Source organism: Ovis canadensis, chromosome 3, assembly GCF_042477335.2.
Source record: "Ovis canadensis isolate MfBH-ARS-UI-01 breed Bighorn chromosome 3, ARS-UI_OviCan_v2, whole genome shotgun sequence".
Lineage (NCBI taxonomy): Eukaryota > Metazoa > Chordata > Mammalia > Artiodactyla > Bovidae > Ovis > Ovis canadensis.
The window spans coordinates 7,098,943-7,120,367 of NC_091247.1; the positions used below are offsets into that span (position 1 = coordinate 7,098,943).

A 21,425-nucleotide genomic window follows, 5' to 3' on the forward strand; every position below is an offset into this window, starting at 1 on the left:
GTTTCCGTTTTTATTACGTTGACAAGGAAGCGTTATTTACTGTTATTGTTTGCCGAGCGGGCCGCGCCGGAGCGCGGGCGGCCCTCCCGGGAGCTCACCTTTCGGGCGTTCCCGGGGTTAGTCGAGGGTGGAAGCGGCGGGGGGGGGGGACAGGGAGCGGGTGTTGGGCAAGGACCGGGGCGGAGAAGGGGGCGCGCTCCCCAACCCCTGGCAGCACCCGCGGCCCGTGGGGTTCGCTCCTCGCCCCATCCCCACGCCCGCCCAGCCGACCCCACCTCGCCGGGCCTGTTGTTTGCGTGGGGGAGAGAGTGCAGAGGCCGGGTGACTCGTGTTGAAGGAGAAGGCAACAAAAAATTTTTTTAAAAAGGAACAGATGACTTCATTCTCCTCGGAAAGGCTCTGTCCTACGTGGACAATTTCCTGGGGACTGTGGTGGAACAGCCCCGTTGCCGCTGGAAGCACACGAAACTAAACCAGAAAAAAACCAAAAAATTCTCGGTCTTGCCTGAAACCCAGCCAGGGGAGGCTGGTGGCGCGTGAACCGCGAGGAGGGTCGAATTCTTCCACTTGCGCTTGGGGCTTGGCTTCCAACAAACCTCCCCACTTAAAACTCCTGTACCCTGAGAGAGTGAGCAAGTGGCCCAACGTCACACAGCCAGGTTTCATTCTGCCCAGACACCTGCAGGGACAAACCCAGCAGAGACCGGGGAGCAGAGCCAGTGTTTGGACCCGGGGCCTCGGAAGAGGGGTGAGGCTCAGCTCGAGGCCAGGCGAGGGGAGATGAACTCGGCAGGTATAAACACCGGTTCCTCCAACTCCGGGCTTACCCCCACAGGGAGCCCTCAACTGGGGATTTGTCGGGGGAAGTGTCCGTGGGGGATCGGATGGACCTGAAGGATGCCCCACCCCCCAGGCCCCTGCTGAGATGTTAATCTCACCTGCTAATGAAAGTTGGCAATCCTGTCCCTAGTTTAACTCCCCACTCTTAGCTGAAATGCAAACAGTCGTGCTCTGTACAGAGAAGCAGAGGAAAGAGCCAGAGAAAAAGGGCCTGAGTTCATAATCTAAAAAGGACTTTAAAAAAATCTGTTTATACTTATAAACAAACGACTCTTAATGAGCAGGCCAGGTTTTGGAAGCAACGTTCAGAGACTCCCCTCAGCCTGTTTTGTGGTTTTTTCCCCCCTTCCAAGGGCAGGAGGCTTGGGATGGGGTCGCTGTGGCCTCTCCCAGTCTCTTGGCCTTAGATGATCAACACTGACTTTTCCAGCCCCCAGATGGTTTCTGGAGTCTACTGTGAGGGCCAGCTTCTGGCTAAAGCGTGTGTGTCTAGGGCTCTGTTCCCAACAACCATGACAACTCTCAGCTTCGGAATCCTGCCCTGAATGTATGGACCAAAAGTCTTGGGCTCCAAGAGAAAGAGAGTAATCCCACCCCTTAGGCCTTCCACAGCAGGGTGCTGCCAGCCTGGTGGTACGGGGAGAGGGAAAGTAGGGCCTTCGTGTCTCTGTTACCAGCACTTGCTACCCCTTCCTCCAGCCTTCCAAGCAAACCCATCTCTGGCAGTAGGTAGCAGATTTAGAGAGTTGAGCTGTGGGCAGCGTTTGAATAGAAGCAAGTTGACAGATGACACCCAGCATCACAGAACTTCAGAGCTGGGAGGATCTTGGAGATTATCCAAACCAACCACTTTCCGATTTTACCAATGGACACACTGAGGCCCAGAGTAGGGAAGAGACCCAGCTGGCATCTGCTGCTGTCTAGTGGCAGAACCTAGATCAGAACCCAGGCACCTTGCCGCCCATTTGGGTGCTCATTGCCCCACACTGATTCTTCCATGGAATTATCTGTATGATCGGAAACAGAATGGGGGTGGAGGAAGATAACTACGGCAAGGCAGGAGACACTGAAATCAAACTGCCTGGGTTTCAAGGGAGACCCTGGACAAGCGCTGACTTCTCCCTGAGCCTCAATGTCCTTATTAAATAGGATAATAACAGTACCTGCCCTAAGTTTGTCTTAAGGACTAAAGGAGATGGTATAGGAAAAGTACCTGGACTAAGCCTGGTACATATTAGTACTTAACTGATGTTGGTAAGGATGCTGATAGCAGTGATAATGCTGGAGGTCGCATTGGGTTGAACGGTGGCCCCCAAAAGATAAGTCCACATCCTCATCCCTGGAACCTGTGGATGTGACCTTATCTGGAGAAAGGGTCCTTTGAGATGTCAAGAATACTGAAATCCGATCATCCCAGATTACCCAGGTGGGGTCTCCATGTCATCAAAAGTGTCCTTAGAGGAGACAAGGAAGGGACACAGAAGAGGAGAAAGCCACGTGCAGGCTGAGGCAGAGACAGTGATGTGACGGTAACAGGCCTCAGCCCTGGACCTCCAGGCTCTGCAGGAGCTCCTCAGGGAGCTGTGGTCAGTCCCCAAGGCTTTCCGGAGCTCAGGAGTCTGTTCTCTGCAGTGAAGATCGGGGATGGAGTGTCCAGCTGAAAGAGCAGAAAAATGATAAGGATGATCCGAGGACATCACTGCCCGGTGAGGGCCACGGGAAGAGCCAGACACCCTTCTAGAAGCTCTGCCATACCAGCTGCGAGGTCCTGAGCAAACGCTTTAATGTGTTGGCCTCCTGTGGGGCCTGATGTTAAAGAAGATGCTACTTCATTCCTGGGTGCCAAGAACCTGGGACTCCAGCACTGCAGAAGTAGGGGCCCTTCCATCCCAGGCCACGGGGCTGCCTCAGGGTGAGGGGCCAGCAGGAAGGAGGGGACTGTAGCACTCTCTCACTGGCTCCCTAGGTGCCTGCCTCCTCCCTCTCAGGCAGAGAGAGCACGGGCTATTTTTATACACAGCTAAGCCTGCCCTGGTCTCCTGGAACTCCCAGCTGCCAGAAACCTCCCTGCAGGCAGGGACCACGGACTGCTGACCTGTGAGTCCCCTCCAGAGCCTGGCTTGGTCCTCAACACGTGCGGATTGAGCATGGACCGTTTTCCAGAACAGCCAGCCCCTCTGTCCTCTCTCCATCCGGCACAATGGAGCCAAGACAAGATGGGGGTGGCCACCTCTCTTTGAATGTGATCTTTCTCCACCAGACTCTGGACCACTCAAGGAAGATGTGTGACAAGCTGAGTAGAACAGCAGAGTCAGCCTGGCCTTGCCTTTCTTCTGGAGGCCGTGGCTCCCGGTAACCATAGCAGCAGTCAGACTGAGCCCCAGCCACGGAAAGCCCGCTGGTCTCTGGCAGAAGACAGGCCGGGTCAGGCTGCTGGAGTTTCTCTTATTAGGCACAATCGTGTTAACTCTCTCCTCAATTCTCTCTCTCTGGCTTTCTGCAGAGCAAGAATGATCCTAATAGCACTCATTCATTCACTTGGGCCATCAGGGCAATCAACAAGCCCATGCTCTTGCCAGGGACTGTCCTAAAAACCAGGAGGCTTTCTGGACAGCAAGACACAGTTCCCGAGTTTGGGAGGCGCATGTTCTAGGGAAGAAAGAGATAAAGAAACGGGCCGATACCAAGGGCCAGGGAGCAAGACAAGTTAGAGAGAAAACAGTGAGGGGTTAGGCTGGAGAATGAAAGGGATGGAGTCTGGAGAGGAAGGTTAGGGCGATGAGGATGGCGACCACGGACTGGGACCTGGGCGAAGGGAGGCGGTGAGCCCCGCAGAGACGCGGCATGAGAAGTCCTGGGCAGGGGAAGAGCAAGTGCAGCGGCCCTGAGGTGGCATCTCCGGGCGCCCTGAGGGCGGTGCGGGTCTTCTGGGGGTGGGGCTCAGATTTTCTCTATGACCGCCTGAAGCCAGTGGGGTGGGGGAGAGCGAGCCAGGGGCTGATTTGTGTTTTACAGAGTCTCTCTGGTTCCTGAGTGGATCACAGCCTGGAGAAGCCTGCGGAAAGGTGGGAGAAGTCAGAGGCTGGTGGGGTCCAGGCGAGAGACGATGCTGGCCTGGCTGGGGACAGCAACAGTGGGAGAGACAGACATGGCTGAATTCAGGGTTTCTTTCAAGTAGAGTCATCAGGATTTGCCAAAGGATCGGATGTGGGGGTGGAAGAAAGAGAAAAGTCAAGGATGACTGCCGTGGCACGAACAGTGGGAGGTACCATTTCCCAAGATGAAGAAGACTATAGGAGAAGTGGGGGTGGGGCAGGGGGTATCAAGGGTTGGCATTTGCACACGGGATGTCTGCAAAGCCTATCTGATACTCACATATTGTGTGCTTAGAGCTCTCAGCTGTCATTTAATCCACACCACAGAAAGAGACTGAGGCACAGAAAACAAACCTATGGCTACCAAAGGGGAAAGGCTGGGAGGGGTAAATTAGGAGGTTGGGATTAACGTACACACTACTGTCCATAAAATGGAAAGGGGGCTCTATGTATACCTAGAACTGATTCGCGTTGTCGTACAGCAGAAAGTAACACAACATTGGAAAGCAGCTCTCCAAATGTGCTCAGTCGCTGAGCCAGGCCTTTGTGACCCCATGGACTGTAGCCGGCCAGGCTCCTCTGTCAATAGGATTTCCCAGGCAGGAATACTGAAGTGGGTTGCCATCTCCTCCTGCAAAGGAGCTTCCCAATCCAGGGATCAAACCCACGTCTCCTGCATTGGCAGGCGGATTCTTAACCACTGAGCCTATGCACCAATCAAAAATAAACAGATAATCAACCAGGACCTACTGTATAGCACAAGGAACTATACTCAGTATTTTGCAATGACCTATAAGGGAAATGAATCATTGTGCTGTGCACCTAAAACTACCAAGACAAGGTAAATCAACTGTACTCCAATACATAATAAATCCACACAACCACCCTACACGGTAATCACCCCTGTTATCCCCATTTTACAGATGAGGAAACTGAAATCTAGAGAGGCAAATCTGCCCAAGGATGGCAGAAGGTCAGGCTACAAACCCAGGCAGTCTGATTTCAAAGGCCATCTTCTTATTCGTCTACTCACTGGCTCCTGTGTCCATTCATTCACTGTTGTCTGCACCGCATGCTAAGCCTTGCTCTGAGGTCTGGCAATGCAGGGATCCCTTCATGTTATGCACCCATGCAAGCACTGGGGAAGCAAGCCAGAGCCTGGCCCAGCCAGCACAGAGCTGACTTTCTAAGGAGACAGGCAGGTGATGAGCAAAGAAAAGCCCCATGACAAGAGGCTCACAGATTTGTGCTAAATGCAACGGAGCAGAGCACCAGTGTGCTTATTCAGGAGAGTAATCAGGCCACACACTGCAGGGCGGTTGGGGCTGCCTTGGAGGATGGGAGACATGTCAGAGGCAGTCAAGCCAAGACCAAGAGGAATGGCATTCCCAGCAGAGGGAACAGTAGATGCAGAGGCTCTTGTGGTGGGAGAGCAGGCAGGGGAGGGGGCTAAGCCGGCAGCATGTCCAGGGGGCTGAGTGCCCACAGAAACCACCTGCAAAGAGGAGGCAAGCTGGGCCAGGGGCAAGCGAAACGGGGAAACAAACCAAAGCCTTATAGGTAAGTGGCCCTGGAGGAGCCAAGAAGGACATCAACATCGAGGTAGCAATGACGCACAAACCTGAAACGTGCCCAGGGGCTGTGACCCTGGTGGACACCAGGACAGGGCTGGCCCAGGCCCACAAAGGGTGAAGAATACCGCCCCCCACCCCCAGGTCTTCCCCCTTCTAACCTGAACCCAGGGCTGACTCCACAGCTGTGCGCTAAAGCACCAGGCTGTTCCACCCCTCTCGGGGTTAACCGTGGCCTTCTCAGGGACCCAGGGCCCAGCAGTATGCCCCCAGGCACCACTGAGCCTGGTCATCTAGAAAGAGCCAGGCTGACCCCTGGCCACCTGATGAGTCATTCATTCACTCACTGGTTCAACATCTATCAGTCACTGCTGCGTCACCGGCACTGGGGACGCAGCAGGGGGTAAGACCAAGCCCTTTCCATCACGGAGCTGAAGGTTTAGAAACAAATGGCAAGCCAGGGAGAGGTACAGGTATGAGGTGGAGGACGGAGGGCTTCACTGTCGGAGCTGGAACGGTAACTCCAGCTTTGGGACCCAAGGCTCGATGGATGCTCCTTGAGCCCAGGGGTCCCCTGGCCCACCCCCACCCCCCTGCTCACGGTGATGCAAGGAAGAGCAAGCAGGGCTCCTGGGCTCCCAAAACCATTGTTCCCCTTCCCTCTCCTCCACTCTTGGCCCTCCCTCAAACCTAGGTCCCTCCTTTCCTTGGTCAGCTGCCAATCTGGGGACAAAGCCAGTCACACAAGCACAGCAACCTCCCAATGCCCAGAGGCCTGGATCTGAGCTGGGGAAAGCTGGCCTCAAAGTCTAGGGCAAAGCAGACTCAGCTCTCCCTCCCCAGCACACAAAGGGTTGTGGGGCACACGGTCCCTGAGCCCCAGGCCCAAGACTGAATGTTTCCTGAAAGCTGGAGGGCGGGAGGCAAGGCTGACTATTCAGAACAACACGCAGCAACATAAAACAGCTTTCGACAGCTACTCCCTTTCTTACCCTCTCCACTCCCTGAGCCAAGCATCCCCAGGTGAGTTCAGAGCAGCCCATGAAGGCTAGACTATCAATAGCCCCATTTTATGGAGGAGGAAAACTGAGGCTCCATGGATCCGATGACTTTCTCAGGTGGTAGAACCAGGGCTCCAACTCAGGGCTGACGCCCAGCCGGTGCTGGCAGAAAGGCCGAGAAATTGGGCAACGGGGGAAGAGCGGCAGCTGCCTTAGCCCCACATTACAGGTGAAGTCAGTCACCCCCAAAGTTGCACAGCTAGTAAGAGGGGGCGAGGCTTGAACCCAAGATTGTTGGTCTCCAGGGCCCAGGTTCCCAGGTACCTAGAGGAGCAAGGGCGAAGAAGAGGGGATTGGAGGCCTGAGAACTCTGATGGCCCTTGGTGCGGGCCTTCCAAGTCCACGTGCGCGGGGCAGAGAGGAGCCTGGAGGACCGGGCGCCTCCGAAGCAGGCTTGGTGGTCACCCAGCTACCCTCTCCTTCCCTGTTACCAACTCTGGGGGCCCAGCCCAGACCTGACCCCTGTGCCCTCCGGGCTGCTCTCAAATCCTGGGTCCCTGCAATGTGGGGACCACTGGGAGGGCGCGCTGGGGATCCCGCCTTCCAGAAACTTTGGCTGGGTCAGGGATAAGCCTTGCGCCAGAGCCTCAGAAAAATGTAGCTGCCAAACCGCTGGAAGGCCAGCCCACCACAGCCTTAGCGTTAGGCTGAGCCAGGAGGTGCCTCCAGGGATGGGAACGTGGGTTCTCCTCCTGGGGTCAGTCCTCACCCATCACTGCTGCAGGGATGCACAACAGGAGTGTGTGTGTGTGTGTGTGTGTGTGTGTGTGTGTGCTGGGCAGAAACAGTGGATGGGAGAGGGAGGGAGAGAGAGAGAAAGAGATCCAGACGGAGCAGAGGGCTGGGTGACAGAAACAGCAACGCACACACACAGAGAGAAGGAGACTTGAAAGCTGCGGAAAGGAGATGAGAGAGAGGACAGAAGGGAGAGTGGCACCAGCGAGGGGCCAGCCTGGCAGCAGAATCAGAGCATCCTGAAAGCAGAGCCCTGAAGGGCTGGATGGGGAGAGAGACCAGGAGAAGGAAGGGCTGGGGGGACCAGGAGAGGGCGTGGGAGCTGAGCCCAGAGTACAGCTGGGGGCCCTGAGCGGGGATGGGAGCTGAGGCTGCAGGTCTTAGACGGGCCAGTGCTCTCTCCATATGACAGCCTTCATCAGCCCCAGGAGCAGGGGAGGCAGAGGGCCAAAGCCTGGCCCCCTCAACCCCCACCCCTCAACTCCCCTGGGGAGAGGACAGGCTTGTGAGAGTTCCAGCCGCTGCTGGGATCCCTCAGGGCCTCAGGCTCCCTGCTCTGAGCCCCCAAACCCCTCTTCTCTCTGCATCGACCTGGAGTGTGTGACCTTGGGCAGGGACCTTGCCTCTCTGGGCCTCCAAGCCCCCCTGAAAGGTGCTGAGCTTAGGGTGGGGGGCAGGGTCCAGCAGATGCCAGGCCTAGGCTGCAGGGGTCAGACCCAGGTGGGCCAAGGGTCTGTACCTAAGATGCTTGGCCTCCCTGAGCTCCATACCACCCCTCTGGGGGGGGGACAAAATAGGGTCACAGCCACTGAGACAAGGAACAGATAACAGTGTGAACTGCAAAGTGCCATGCACAGAGGTTGCTTCTCTTACACGATCATTCACAAAGGTTGAGGCTTTGAGACCAGTTCCCCGTGCCTACACCGGCACAGGAGGACTCTGCCCGCCGTGGACCAGAGGCAAAGGCAGTCCCCGAGGGAGTAGGGCTGTCCTGGGGCGTCTGTCCATCAGCAGCAGGTCCCAGTGCTGTCAGGCTCCCCCTGAGGGAGTCCTGGAAAGGCATCCAGGTGGACCTCACTGACGGTTAGCCCTGGAGAAGGGGTGGGGGGCGCAGCTCGAAGAACCCTCAGGCTCCAGGGTCCCTTCACGACCTCCCGCATCCTGAGGTCCAGGAGGAACCCGCCAGGGGCGGAGGAACAGAAAACCGGGCCGAAGGCTGGGGTCTGCGCGCTCACCGGACCGGCCCCTTTCCCCAGCAGGCAGGAGGGAGAGGCATGGGGAGCGGGGAGAAGGGGAGGTGGGAAGGGAGGCCGGGAAGAGCCAGGGAGGGGAGAGGGGCCCGGAGAGGGAGGCGGGCAGGAGAGGCGCACGCCGAGAGGGACTGAACCTTGAGAGGAGCAGCCCAAGGAAAGGAGTAAATGAGGAGAGAAGGGAGGGAACAGCCGCGGGGCCGCGGGAGCCCCGCGTGCGGCGAGCAGGCTCCGCCGCGGAGGCTTCCAGAGACAAAGGCCCGGAGGCCCGCGGAGGAGGTGGGGGGAGGGGGAGGAGGGGGAGCTGGGGAGGGAGGGGGGAGGGGAGAGGAGGGGGAGGGGAGGGCATCGCTTGGCCCCGACGCCGCGCCAGGGGGCTCCGAACCGGCCGAGACCCTGCGCGCCCCCCCACTTCCATCCAGCTGAGGCTCTGACCCGCGGGAGAGGGAGCGCGCTCCAAACTTAAGAGGGAGAAAAGTCTGCCAGCTGCCCTTGGGGCTGTCACAACAGATAAAACCTCATCCAGGCTTCACCAGGAGCGCCCCTGCACACTAATGCACAGCAGCCGAGCTAAAAATACTGGCTGGAGCGGGGAGTTGGGGAGGGGGGGAGCAGGATGGTGGGTGGAGGAAGAGGAAGGAGGGTGGGAGGCTGGAGGAGGATGGAGAGGAGGCTGGGGGGAGGAGGGTGGGGAAGGGGAGAAGAGGAGGGAAGGGAGGAGTAGGGGCTCAGGCAGCCCCGGTTTTCCGGAGCGTCCTAATGACCCAGATGTGCAGCTGCGGAGATGGCTGCTCGGGGAAACTGCAAATCCCCCGGCCCCTGGCGGCGAGGTGGGGGGAAGAACTGGAGGCAGAAAAGGAGAGACGCAGGGAGGGAGAGAAGCCTGAGTAAGAGGGGAACCTGGGAGATGGGGGTGCTCTGAAGGGCAAGGATGGGGTTGAAGGGGAAAGATGAGGACGGAGGGGAGGATGGGGAGGGAGGAGGAGGGACCAGGGAGTGGAGGGTTAGAGGCAAGAGGATGGAGGACTGTCCCTGGGGCTCTAAGGAAGAGACCTCCAGCTCTCTGCCCTGCCCCCTGACCCTGGATACTAGGGAGTCTGGCTAGGAGAGTCTGGGTTGAGCAGCTGGCCTGTGTCTGGTGGCACCCCAGCCTTTGGTCCAGTCACTGGAAGGATGGGTCCAAGGTTGGAGTCTGGCTCCTTGTGACCTGCTAGTTATGGAACCAGGGCCCGAGCCCAGTCCCAGCTAAGCTTTGACATCCCACTTAGCTGAACACTCAGACTCTCCTGGAGAGGGAGGGACCCATGCTATCCCTGTTGGTCAGATTCACTCATTCATTCACCACCGTCGACTGAGCACCTTTCCTGGGTCGGCCTGTGCCGGGTGCCGGGTGCCGGGTGCCGGGTGCACGCCCTGCGTGACCTGCTGCCTCCATGTCATCCATGCGACAGTGGGCGGAGTGCCAGCATCTGGGACAGACCCCACCAGCTGATGCAGGGCCCGGTGACTTGGGAAAACCACCTCACCTCTCTGCAGAGCAAGGCCTTTTGTTCTCTCTTTCGCCTGTCTTGTTCATTCTGAGTCAGGATGCGGTGGCCACAGCCTTGTGGGGCGTGACGGCCAGGTGGGCTGGGGGTGGGGTGGGGTAGGGCAGACTGAGGTCTCGAAAGCCCCAAGCCGCTCTCCCTGCCCTTGAACACCAGGTCTGTCCCTTAACCTCTGGTGCCTCAGTCTCCTAATCTCCAAAATGGGGCTCCAGTGAGGTCTTGATGGGCTGCCTGGTGCTGGGCCCAGAACTAACAGCACACGCAGCTAGAAGCCCCCTCTCCCAGGGAGTTGCCTGCAACCCCCAGACCCCTTCACTGCAGCCTTGTTTCTCCACAGTTATAATCCAGTCAGAGGCAGCAGCTTGCAGTCCAGCTGCGGTGGTTACCAGCGGGGACCCTGGGCCGTGACTTAACTGCCTTTGCCTCAGTTTCCTCAGGCTCTACGGGGATGGCAGCTGCCTCCTGGGGCTGAGGTAGCTGCCAGCTGTTGGTGGCGTGCCTGACCCCGGGGCTCTCCTGCAGGCCTTGGCCCGTGGACCCGTTGCTCTCTGTAGCTTGTTTCCTCTGCGTCTCCCACCCTGGATGGTGAGTCCCCTGGAGCAGGGCCTGTCTGATCTGTGCCCGGAACGCCAGGTGCCTGCTGTGAGTCAGCTCCTGCCCAGTGCTGTAGCCATCTGGGGCTGAGTAAATACGGACTTCTGGAGCTCCTTCCACTGCTGGGGAATGCCTGTCTTATTTTTTTCTTCAAATTCTCTTCGCTGACAGAGTACAGGGTTCAAAACCCTACACCAGGATCAAATAGAAGGATGCTCAGCTCCTCCCTGCCAATCTTCCTGACTGTCGCCCCCTCCTCCGCCACTGCAGCGCTACCTGGGCCCCAGGATGCCCTTCCTGGGTGTGGTCCCTTCCCCTCGGACCACCCTGGTCCCAGCAGCCTGCAGCTGGGCGCCCTCATGCACAGAGCATAGAGAAGCAGTGTCACTGAAAGGGGGACAGGAAGGAGGAGGAGGAGGAGGAGGGTCAGAGAGACCTGGAAATGAATCCCAGAGGGTCAGAGGTTGTACTTAAGTTAGACGGATCTGGCTTTTCCTTGTATTTCCTTATGTTTTTATCCTACTGTCTTGCTAACCATTTAATGCAGCCCTAGCTTCTTAGGGTTTTCCCCCGACATCCCTGTCCCCTTGACTACCTGGCCCCCTCCTGTGGCTCTTGGTGTCAGTGTGTGTGTGTGTGTATGTGTGTGTGTGTGTGTGTGTGTGTGTGTGTGGCTGCAGAGTCCAGGGAGCGAGCGGCCTCTGGGGCTTCAGAGGGAAAGTGTTGGCCCCAGAGCTGAGCCTGGCAGACAAGTGCCCCCAGCACCCGGGGCACGGCCAGGTTTTGCTAAGGCGGCACCGGGCCGTGTGGCTGTTTGTTTGATTTCCCCCTCCTTTCCAAACTAGTTGAAATTACACACCAAGCATCGATTTAATTAAGTTTTCCGGTGTGTGGTATAATTAGTAAGACACACGACTGGAACAGGGTGGGCGGGCCCATCCCTGCTCTTGCCTGTTAGAATTCTCAGCCCTCGGGCCACAAAATATGGCGAGTTGTAAGATGGGAGATGGAGGAGACGTTGGGGTTGGGGGGGGGGGCGGGAGCCAGCCGGAGCTGCCATGCTGCTCCACGGGCTTCTGTTCCATGTGATGGGAGATGGACAGGTGGCCCTGCCCCACAGGGAGTCAACCTCCGCACCTGGTGCCAGACACTGAACTCAGTGAAGTACAAGGAGCCTGTCATCCTCATGGGGACATTGGAACGGGCACTAGGGAGCTAAAGAGGGGCCTCGCTATCCACAGAGAATTGGTGCTTTGTCTATAAGGACGTTTCCAGGACAGGGTCACCCAGGCCACAGGCCACGGGGCCCGCCCAGCGTCTTGGCCGTGTTCTAACACAGATGGACAGATCCATAGACACAGAGCCCTGTGGAAGGCGGCGGGATGCTCTCCTTCCATCGACCCCTCCCTAACACTTCCATGTCGCTCTCACACGTGGGCTGGACCACAGGAGGGCAGGCCTGTGGCCTTGCAGCTGCTTCTCCAGCCCTGTTAGGAAGGAGAGGTGCCCGCCCCAACAGGAGAGAGCTCTGTGTTGCCATCCACCTGGATGAGGCTCAGACTGTCCCCAACTCTAGAAACACCTCTGGGAATCTTCCAGCCCACACACACTTGCGGAGACTGAGGCCCAGAGGCGGAAGTGGGGTTGGATCCTAGATACTGACTGAGTGAAGGAGACTCCGCTGGCATAGACCCCCCTGTTGAAAAGCACCCCACTGGGCCCCACCTTGTCCAGCCCACGTCTCCCCTGTGTGAACCGCAGTTGCCCTCCTCACCTCTGCTCCCGGCCGCCCTCCCGCCCAGCAGTGGCTTCTCCATCCACTCTCACCTGAACACTCAGCGGCTGCCCCTGCCCTGCCCCTGTCCTGAGCCCCCCGGGACACAGATCGCATATCCCCTCCACACCTCCCCCTTTCCCTCCTTCCTTCTCCACCCCAAGGGGCCCTGCGTCAGAGTTGATCACCTCCCCCAGTGGACTCAAACCCCCAAGGGCGGCCCCCGCGTTTCTTCTCACCACCATGTCCCCAAGGCTGAGTTTAATGAAATGATAGCGCAAACACTGATTAAACACTTACTGTGTGCTTTACATGGATGAGCCCCCAGTTTACTGCTCCTTCCACGGGTCCTGTGCATCCACCCTCCTGCCCGGAACACTGAGGCTCAGAGAGATTACAGAAACTTGTCCGAGGTGATATGGCTGCTAAATGACTAGCTGGGGGTTTGAATCCCAGAGCCTGTGGCCGTAGCCCACGAGCCTGACCACTGTGTGAAGCAGCCTCCCGACCGCCCTCCATCCATCCTCCGCCCATCCTTTATCCACCTTATCCATCTTCCCATCCCTGTCCCACCCAGCCTCCTATCCAGCCTCCCATTGGCCTCCCATCCATCTTCCATCCATCCCCATCTAGTCCCCTGTCCAGCCTGCCATCCGTTTTCCATCCGTCCTCCCAAAGGCCAGTGTCCTAAGCCTTCACTGCACTTTGTCACGCCTCCAGGTGCTTTATTCAGCTTTCTGTCCTTCGCTGGCCCAGCCACTCACACCTGCCTGGAGCTTTCCCTGTCTGCTTCCTGCTCCCCCCGTGTGTACCTGGTCCTGTCCCTGCAGCGTCAACTCCTCTGCCCCCAGGAGGGTGCCCCAGTGCCCACCACCGAGCCAGCCCTAGTCGGGAGCCCAGGGGCTGTTGCTGGTCCACCATCTCATTGGGTCCTGCCATCCGGAGCTCGTTCTCAGTGGTGGAGGGAGCAATGCCACCTTAGGGGCACGCACAGTGGGCTGTCCCTTGGGGGACACAAACTAATTTTAACAACGGCCTTAGGAAAAAGATACTGTTGTCCCTTTTCCCCTCTCCTTTGGGGAAGAATGTGTGTTCGCTCATGCCCTGTATCTGCACGTGAGATTCAGAGCATCAGGAATCAGAAAGCCTCGACTTAGACATCACCTGGCCACCTCTGCAGCAGCCTCGCATGCTGATCCTGAACCCAGGGCCCCAAGTTACTCAGACACCCAAACTCTTGGCAATGCCCTCACCTGCCTGCCTCGGTGCCCAGTAGCATTTCAGTGACCTCTGACCCACCTTGGGAGGCAGCTGAGCGGAGAGGGGAGAACAGGAGCCTGGCCGGGGCAAGCTAGGCACCCTTGGGCCAGCTAATGACCTCTGCGGCCCTCAGCCACCTTCCCTGACCAGTGGGGAGGTAGACAGGCTGCCAAGAGGAGGCCAGACCAGGCCTGGAGAGCACTGGGCACACTGCTGGTGCTTCAGGCCTCTGTGTGCCCTCGTCTCCACGGACAGGCTGATTCGCCCAGCCCAGACCGGCTGACAGTCCAGATAAATGAGGGCATGGGACCCCATTCACTCTCCGTGGACCTACTTTGGAGTTTGGGGGCCTCTTGGGAGTATGAAGCCTTTGGAAACTCTCCCCCGTCCCCCCCACCAACCATCCTTTTCCCTTCCAAGGCAGGATCCGGCCTCTTGAAATTCTGCACACTAATAAAATTGTAACTAATTTACATCCGAGATGGGGAGTGAGTGGCAGCGGTTGTCATGGAGACCATCTCCAGGGCCCCGGCTGCCTCCGCCTCTTGGTGCAGCCAAGAGATCAAGAGATTCTCGCTCTAGCTCTGCAGCTGGGGCCAGTCTTCATGCCTCCCGGGCACCCTGTCCTCCCCCCGACACTGGGCAGGACCCTAGGGGATGGGATGAGGGCAGGCACCCAGACTACACAGCTGTTCTAAGCTGGGGCTCAGCGTCCACTCTGATCCTTGTGTTTCTTTCACCCTCTGGGCACTGCAGGCTTCTCTCACTTCTGATGGATGCCCCCAGAGGAACACGAGGCCCTCTCCCTAAGCGCTCAGGATGGGGACAATTTCCAGGGATGCGGCAGAACAGCAGAGTCTTGCACTACCCTGCAACCTGTCCTCCCGCGGTCCATTCTGGGAGAAGCCTCAAGGGTCTAAAGACAAGGAGACACACTCGTGGACGTCACGGAACTTGCTCAACATGAGGAATGATGTCAAAACGATGGAACAGTGACTCTGTGCCATGCACTGTGCCAAGTCCCACAGATAGGTCATCTCATTCAAACGTCAAAGCAACCCAATGCAGAGGGAGTATTTTAATTTCCCTTTTATCAATAATGAAAATGTCTCAGAGAGATGAGTAGACAGCACCCAAGTTCAGATCCCTGGTAAGCATCAGGGCCAGAGGTAAAACCAAGTCTCCTGATTCTAAAACCGTTACAGCAAAGATGATAAACTGCCTCCAGGGAAGCAATAAGACAGAATCATTATAACAAAGCAGTGTATGTGCAACCAGAAAGGGAGGTGAGGGCATGATGCGGCCCTCAGTAACCGTGGAATCTAAATGGGGTTTTGAGGGATGAATAGGAGTTCTCCAAAGGGACAAGTGGGAGAAGAGTGTTCCAGGCAGAGGGAACATGTACAAATGCACAGAGGTGATAAGCTGCCTGGTGCCTTCAAAGACCATGAGCTGGATGCTGGAAAATGGGGAAGGGAGGGGGTCAGATCTAAGCCAAGCTAAGCCCCTTGGTACTTATCCTGCAGATGAGGCAATAAAAAGCTGAGATCCAAGCAGGACCACGCCTGGCATTTGTGAACCCCAAGGCCAAAGTGAAAGTCCATGTCTAGACATTTAAGGCTAGCAATCTGGTGAGAAAACTGCTCTCTGAAAACCTGTTCTAGCCACCTTCCTTGATAACACAACTTCTCAGCGCTCCAGAAGGCCAGGTTCACATTTTTATCCTTGTGACCTTAGGGTTTTGAGCCAGAATGTGACACTATAAGTGGGTCCCTGTCTTCAGACCTGAAGAGGGACTTATTTGTGAAATGCAGGTTCCTGGGCCTTGCTCCAAACCCCCAAAATCGTGCTCTTGGGAGATGGGTCCCAATGCCTCTCCATTTCAATAGGATCCCCAGGTGATGACTGTGAGTCAAAAGATGGAGAGGTCCCTGATGAAGAGAGTCAGAGTCTGGGGAGTGGAGGGGGATACCATTCTGATCTGTGTTCTAGAAAGATGTCTCCAGCATTGATCAAGAGTGGGTGAGACAGGCGAGGCGGCAGAACCAGCGTTCAGGTGGGAGGGGTCGGAGGCCAGTGCCAGAGGCAGGTTGCCAGCTGTGTGTGAGATGCAGGGCCTGGACTGGATGAGGCAGGGTGCTGATGAGGTTTGGAAGTGAGCAAGGACCCAGGGTGGCTCCTTTGGGATCATAAAATCTAATTAGGTTGCAGGAGGTCTGGGCTCTGGGCAGACTTCATTAGGCAAGAGGCTGCTCTCCTCTGCCTGACCCCAGCCTCCCTAGGGCCCCTTCAGTGTCACACTGAGGGTCAACTCCAGGCTATGAGAGGGGAAAAGAATTAAAAGCTGGTCCTTCTCCCTGCCCCTACCTTGCCCCTAGAAGCTTGCAGCCCTGGAGTGGAGGCTGGAGTGGGCTGCATGGACAAGGCGGGTGTGATGGGCTTGTTCCAGTTCTAGGCTGGTGGGGGTGGGGAGGAAGGGAGGTTTCCTGCTGCAGTAAGACTTGGCCTCCCTCCAGAGAGCAGCAGCCCCTCTCAGCATCCATATCTGGCTACACCTCTCCAGAAAGCGTCCTGGAAATAAAAATAAGAGCCCCGAAAACAACAGCAGCACCTCTTCCCATCGATGGGGCATTTATGGCAGGCCAGACACTTTCACTGGAGGGACTGATGCTGAAGCTGAAGCTCCAATACTTTGGCCACCTGATGCAAAGAGTCGACTCGTTGGAAAAGACCCTGATGCTGGGAAAGATTGAGGGCAGGAGGAGAAGGGGGTGGCAGAGGATGAGATGACTGGATGGCATCACCGACTCAGTGGACGTGAGTTTGAACAAACTCAGAGAGATGGTAAAGGACAGGGAAGCCTGGTTTGCTGCAGTCCATGGGGTCACAAAGAGTCGGACATGACGAGCGACTGAATATCAGGACACTGAGGCACACAGCAGGGGAGGTGGCAGCAGAGGTGGGCTGATGGCCTGAGGGCCGGTCTTCCCTGGGCCCAGCAGAGAGGATTAAGACTCAGCCCCAGGGAGTTCCCTGGTGGCCTCGTGGTTAGGATCCCAAGCTTTCACTGCCGTGTGGCCTGAGTTCAATCCCTGATCAGAGAACTGAGATTCTACAAGCTGTATAGTGTGGCCAAAACAAAAACAAAAAAAGTTAAAAAAAAAAAAAGACTCAGCCCCTGTCTTCACAGTCTATTTGGGGTTGATACTGCTCCCAGATACATTTGACGTGCATGTGGAAGACTCTGGAGAGACCCATGCACCCCTAGAAGGTTATGCTGCCAAACACTAGCTTTTCAGACCATATGGGACTAGACTGTATTTATCAGCAGCAGGAAGACGGAGAGCCCAGAGGAGCTGCTGGGGAAGGCATCACTCGAGCTGAATGCTGAAACAGCAGTCATGTTTAAACAAGTGAGAAGTGGAGAGGCCGACCTACGTGGGGGGTTACAGGCTGGGCAAGGGTGGGGGTGGGGACGCTCTAGGAACAAAGGAGAGGCCGAGGGGCTGGAAGGACCAGTCAGGGAGGCAGGGATGAAGATCCTAGCAGCTCAGGCCTGGCATGTACCCTCATGCGCATGCGCTTTCCGGAGGCTATCCACACCATCAGGCCCACGTTGGTTCCCGGGAGTTTCCCCAAACAAGGGCCATCCAGGAGGAGGCATCATCATGAAGGGGATTAAGCTGAGCCTCTTCAGAGAACGAAGGGCCTCCGATCTCCCCACAATCCTGGGAGAAAAGCTTACATGTGCCCCCCTCCACACGGGCTGTGCCCTGCCTGTTGCTAGCAGAGGTGAACGCTCTGGTTTCAAACCTTGCTCCCCCACTTACTATGTGACTTTAGGCAAGTATCGCAACTTCTCTCAGCTCAGTTTCCTTATGCATAGAGTGGGGACAAAAACACCAAACCCTAAATCACCAACTTCTAAAAGTGTGTTGATTGGTTTTAGGATTAAATGAGAGGATGCAAAGAGAGCCTTCAGGGGACGGCTTGGTGCAGGGTTCCCATGTGATAAATGTTGGTGTGGCCACAGAAGGTTCACACTTGACTTACCCTTTGAAAGTGAAAGTGAAGTCTCTCAGTTGTATACTTTGGCCACCTCATGCGAAGAGTTGACTCATTGGAAAAGACTCTGATGCTGGGAGGGATTGGGGGCAGGAGGAGGAGGGGACGACTGAGGATGAGATGTCTGGATGGCATCACCGACTTGATGGACGTGAGTCTGAGTGAACCCCATGGTTCTTTGCAACCCCATGCACTGTGGCCCACCAGGCTCCTCCATCCATTGGATTCTCCAGGCAAGAATACTGGAGTGGGTTGCCATTTCCTTTTCCAGGGGATCTTCCCAACCCAAGGATCAAACTCAGGTCTCCCGCACTGCAGGCAGACTCTTTACCGTCTGAGCCACCAGGGACTCCCTTACCCTTTGTGTTTGTAATCCTCACCACTCCCGTGTCATCTGACAGCAGAGCAGGGCTGGGAATCTCCTATGACATAGATGGGGTTGCTGGTGGCCTTTACTTTTTATATTTAAGTCTATGATCCATTGAGCGTCATTTTTTTGTTTTGTATAAGATAGGTTGAGTTTCACTTTTTTTAAAAAAATGTCTAACACCATTTGATGAAAAAAGTCTTTTACCCATTGACTACTTTTATACCACCTTGATCTCCCCCATTTGACCAGCTTTGCTACCTGATCCTTTGTACCTTTCGTTCATTAATTTCATAAATAGTGTGGGACACATAAAAAGAAAGGAATCTTGACCTTTCAGTTCAGTTCAGTCGCTCAGTTGTGCCCGACTCTTTGCGACCCCATGAACTGCAGCACGCCAGGCCTCCCTGTCCATCACCATCTCCCGGAGTTCACTCAGACTCACGTCCATCGAGTCGGTGATGCCATCCAGCCATCTCATCCTCTGTCATCCCCTCCTCCTCCTGCCCCCAATCCCTCCCAGCATCAGAGTCTTTTCCAATGAGTCAACTCTTCGCATGAGGTGGCCAAAGTACTGGAGTTTCAGCTTTAGCATCATTCCTTCCAAAGAACACCCAGGGGTGATCTCTTTCAGAATGGACTGGTTGGATCTCCTTGCAGTCCAAGGAACTCTCAAGAGTCTTCTCCAACACCACAGTTCAAAAGCATCAATTCTTCGGCGCTCAGCTTTCTTCACAGTCCAACTCTCACATCCATACATGACCACAGGAAAAACCATAGCCTTGACTAGGCGGACCTTAGCCGGCAAAGTAATGTCTCTGCTTTTGAATATACTGTCTAGGTTGGTCATAACTTTTCTTCCAAGGAGTAAGCGTCTTTTAATTTCATGGGTGCAATCACCATCTGCAGTGATTTTGGAGCCCCCCCAAAATAAAGTCTGACCCTGTTTCCACTGTTTCCCCATCTATTTCCCATAAAGTGATGGGACTGGATGCCATGATCTTCGTTTTCTGAATGTTGAGCTTTAAGCCAACTTTTTCACTCTCCTCTTTCACTTTCATCAAGAGGCTTTTGAGTTCCTCTTCAATTTCTGCCATAAGGGTGGTGTCATCTGCATATCTGAGGTTATTGATATTTCTCCCGGCAAGCTTGATTCCAGCTTGTGCTTCTTCCAGCCCAGCGTTTCTCATGATGTACTCTGCATATAAGTTAAATAAGCAGGGTGACAATATACAGCCTTGACGTACTCCTTTTCCTATTTGGAACCAGTCTGTTGCTCCATGTCCAGTTCTAACTGTTGCTTCCTGACCTGCATACAGATTTCTCAAGAGGCAGGTTAGGTGGTCTGGTATTCCCATCTCTTTCAGAATTTTCCACAGTTTATTGTGATCCACACGGTCAAAGGCTTTGACATAGTCAATAAAGCAGAAGTAGATGTTTTTCTGGAACTCTCTTGCTTTTTCCATGATCCAGTGGATGCTGGCAATTTGATCTCTGGTTCCTCTGCCTTTTCTAAATCTAGCTTGAACATCAGGGAGTTCACAGTTCACATATTGCTGAAGCCTGGCTTGGAGAACTTTGAGTATTACTTTACTTGCATGTGAGATGAGTGCAATTGTGCGGTAGTTTGAGCATTCTTTGGCATTGCCTTTCTTTGGGATTGGAATGAAAACTGACCTTTTCCAGTCCTGTGGCCACTGCTGAGTTTTCCAAATTTGCTGGCATATTGAGTGCAGCACCTTCACAGCATCATCTTTCAGGATTTGAAACAGCTCAACTGGAATTCCATCACCTCCACTATCTTTGTTCATAGTGATGCTTTCTAAGGCCCACTTGCCTTCACATTCCAAGATGTCTGGCTCCAGATGAGTGATCACATCATCGTGATTATCTGGGTCGTGAAGATCTTTTTTGTACAGTTCTTCTGTGTATTCTTGCCACCTCTTCTTAATATCTTCTGCTTCTGTTAGGTCCATACAATTTCTGTCCTTTATCGAGCCCATCTTTGCATGAAATGTTCCCTTGGTATCTCTAATTTCCTTGAAGAGATCTCTAGTCTTTCCCATTCTGTTGTTTTCCTCTATCTCTTTGCATTGATCACTGAAGAAGGCTTTCTTATCTCTTCTTGCTATTCTTTGGAACTCTGCATTCAGATGCTTATATCTTTCCTTTTCTCCTTTGCTTTTCACCTCTCTTCTTTTCACAGCTATTTGTAAGGCCTCCCCAGACAGCCATTGTGCTTTTTTGCATTTCTTTTCCATTGGGATGGTCTTCATCCCTGTCTCCTGTACAGTGTCACGAACCTCAGTCCATAGTTCATCAGGCACTCTATCTATCAGATCTAGGCCCTTAAATCTGTTTCTCACTTCCACTGTATAATCATAAGGGATTTGATTTAGGTCATACCTGAATGGTCTAGTGGTTTTCCCTACTTTCTTCAATTTGAGTCTGAATTTGGTAATAAGGAGTTCATGATCTGAGCCACAGTCAGCTCCTGGTCTTGTTTTTGTTGACTGTATAGAGCTTCTCCATTTTCAGCTGCCAAGAATATAATCAATCTGATTTCGGTGTTGACTGTCTGGCAATGTCCATGTGTAGAGTCTTCTCTTGTGTTGTTGGAAGAGGGTGTTTGCTATGATCAGTGCATTTTCTTGGAAAAATTCTATTAGTCTTTGCCCTGCTTCATTCCGCATTCCAAGGCCAAATTTGCCTGTTACTCCAGGTATCTCTTGACTTCCTACTTTAGCATTCCAGTCCCCTATAATGAAAAGGACATCTTTTTTGGGTGTTAGTTCTAAAAGGTCTTGAAGGTCTTCATAAAACCGTTCAACTTCAGCTTCTTCAGTGTTACTGGTTGGGGCATAGACTTGGATAACTGTGATATTGAATGGTTTGCCTTGGAGACGAACAGAGATCATTCTGTCGTTTTTGAGATTGCATCCAAGTACTGCATTTTGGACTCTTTTGTTGACCACGATGGCTATTCCATTTCTTCTGAGGGATTCCTGCCCACAGTAGTAGATATAATGGTCATCTGAGTTAAATTCACCCATTCCAGTCCATTTAGTTCGCTGGTTCCTAGAATGTCGATGTTCACCCTTGCCATCTCTTGTTTCACCACTTCCAATTTGCCTTGATTCATGGGCCTGACATTCCAGGTTCCTATATTTAAAAAGGCAATCAGCCCACAATGGTTGACAGACTTAAATCTCTCACATAAAACTTAGAAAACACAGGAGAAAAATCTCTGAGACTTGGGATTAGAC

General features: G+C 54.7%; 1 long non-coding RNA gene across 2 annotated transcripts; it reads left to right on the forward strand.

The window, feature by feature from the left end:
• Positions 1 to 8,636: 8,636 nt before the first annotated feature.
• On the forward strand, positions 8,637 to 15,280 carry LOC138438023 (uncharacterized). 2 transcript variants are annotated; one of them, XR_011256247.1, is made up of 3 exons: positions 8,637 to 8,831; positions 10,528 to 10,684; positions 14,484 to 15,280. It is a non-coding gene; the product is annotated as an uncharacterized lncRNA (long non-coding RNA). The 2 variants fall into 2 exon arrangements; XR_011256246.1 differs by lacking the exon at positions 8,637 to 8,831 and having other exon boundaries at positions 10,437 to 10,684.
• Positions 15,281 to 21,425: the final 6,145 nt, after the last annotated feature.